The following is a 2,900-nucleotide window of genomic DNA, read 5'->3' on the forward strand; positions in this document are numbered from 1 at the left end:
GCGACACGGAGCCACAGTTACCAACAACAGGACGTGGCAACAGAAGAAGACCAGAAACATTAGCCGACGCGAGTGAACGTTAACGGTGTTTCATCACTGTATGCAGTTGGACGTCAAATATGATTTATTGCAGCTGAAAAAACGTACCGCATCAAAAATTACACTAGCCTTAATCTCGGACATTAGTATGACTGCTACTTGCATTGTTGCATAGCGAAATCGCGGCACTACAGTCTTAAACAGCACGACGGTCTGGAGAAACCATCATAAAACCTAATGAATCATCAATGAAACGCAATCCATATCGAGATCTTTATCACAGTTATTATTTCCCTTGACACAGTCAGATATGTCTCAAGCAACCCGAGTGAATCATTTTACTTTCACACCATATGGACATACATATTTTATTTCTGCTGGCCAAGTTCTTCAACCTACTCTCACACCAAGTCTATATATAGTAATAGATCTACAAACACAGACATGGTGCAGAACAAGAGTAGTAAACAACATATAGCATGAAAGACAAAATATGCACTGCCTTGGCAGGAAAGACTTTGAACTTACCACACTCATCACAGACACGGTCAGTACAAGCCTCTGAGCACTAAGATGGTAACCTCACTACACATTACATTCACTTTAACGCTCACAGTGTACCCACTCTGGCTCAAAAATCGAACAAACGAAACATCTGTCACATCATATACTCATCTCTACAGACCAAGACACAACAATTGCAAATCATAGCTCACTTTTCAGTATACTAGGACAGAACTATCTCGTCATTTGGAACACAGTAGAATCATAAAGCCATAACACAAACGTCTGCAAAATATAAATATCCACAACATATCAGATTGTGCCCACACTTATCTTGCATACGAATTGCTCTTTATCAAAGACGAATGTTACTCATTCAAGGGAACTATCATCAAGTAAAATATCTAGTAAAGGCTAAACATAACTGGCATAAATCCACCTTTATATCATGCACAGCGTGTACTGAACCTCACTAGATAGATAATATCCACTCACAATCACACGTCACAGTTTCAGACTCACAACAAACAAACGAAAATTCCTAAGTAGTATCATCTCATTATATCATACATTATTCTGATAAACCAAATATCACTACATCAAAATATTCATAATAATGATATGATGAAAATGGACGTTAATCAAATGCAGACCTGACACTCCAACAAGAAACTGCACAGTGCATGCATAAAATTACATCATTAACGAATAAAACAAGAATAAGAAGGTGTTATGTATCTATGTGAGAGATGGTAATCACATCTCTAATTAAATCATCATGTGTAAGAGCACTTCACACTGCCTCACTCGTCCCCATAATCAAGAAAAGCACTATAAATTGTCTCATCAATAGTACTCCTCAAGATCATTAAATTCCTCATCACATGTGGCAACTATAATAATAATAGTCATACTGCGCAACAGCAAATCTTTCAAATCCGATGGCACCTGGAATATCCAGAAGATAATCCATCCAAGCACTAACCAAGCCTGACATTTTTTAACTTTGTTTAATCTGCGAGTTCCAATGTGGCAAGCCCATTGGCTATATCACCACTCACACAGAAGAAATTATCTAGACACCTGGCTAATGCCTCAGTCATGAAAAAAAAATCTATGAAACGTGAAAATATACAGAAAATAGAACACTTGGAATGGTCTCGATAGACAAAGAAACTTAACTGGCTCATAAGTAAAACACTAGATATTTTACACTAGATACCTTAACATCAGAAAATGTGGTACCTTCACACTACCACAAAGTAAGATTTGCACTTGACACGATATAAGTTCTATATGTTCCTATATGTTCTAAGTCTAGTGTTTAGCTTCTGATTGATACTGTGGTCATTAGAGATAGTTATGAAAAATTTTTTTCCTGAAATGTAGTACATACTTCTTTCTGTTACTGGATGTTTTGTTGTTTATATCCTTTGTTGGGGAAGCATTCACAAAACCACTGCAGGTGTGAAGTAACTTCTCTTTAAACTTCAGTTTGCTATCTCATTATTTAATAACACAGGCCAACGATGGAAAAACCTTTTTTGCTGAAAATACCTTACTCTTATGCTTCTAGGGTGGGAAATCTTAATAAGATACTTATAGAAACTGTTGTTGCTGTTGTTGTGGTCTTCAGTCCTGAAACTGATTTGATGCAGCTCTCCATGCTACTCTATCCTGTGCAAGCTTCTTCATCTCCCAGTACGTACTGCAGCCTAAATGCTTCCAGGTGCTTCAGTCAAGAACCGCGCTGCTGCTACGGTCGCAGGTTCGAATCCTGCCTCGGGCATGGATGTGTGTGATGTCCTTAGGTTAGTTAGGTTTAAGTAGTTCTGAGTATAGGGGACTGATGACCTTAGATGTTAAGTCCCATAGTGCTTTTAGCCATTTGAACCTACATCCTTCTGAATCTGCTTAGTGTATTCATCTCTTGGTCTGCCTGTACGATTTTTACCCTCCACGCTGCCCTCCAATACTAGATTGATGATCCCTTGATGCCTCAGAACACGTCATACCAACCGAGTTTTATCACGACTGGCTCTCCCAAGGCCCTCAGTAGTTCTACTGGAATGTTATCTATTCCCGTGACCTTGTTTCTACTTGGGTCTTTCAGTGCTCTGTGACTACTGTAAGGGCTTTCAGCTCACTAGTGACCTTTTATGTGAGACAGCCTTGTGAATAAAGCATGGAGTCATATCAGTCTTCTTATCAGAGATCTAATATTAACATGTCCTATAGTGAGTAATACTTTGTGAATAGAAACTGACATTTTTTGACAAAAAAAAATTTCAAAATGGACTGCGCCTGTGTTTTTGTCTGTTCTACGATATATTATGCACAGTCTACCACTGTTGAGA

The sequence above is a fragment of the Schistocerca cancellata genome, chromosome 10 (assembly GCF_023864275.1).
Source record: "Schistocerca cancellata isolate TAMUIC-IGC-003103 chromosome 10, iqSchCanc2.1, whole genome shotgun sequence".
NCBI lineage: Eukaryota > Metazoa > Arthropoda > Insecta > Orthoptera > Acrididae > Schistocerca > Schistocerca cancellata.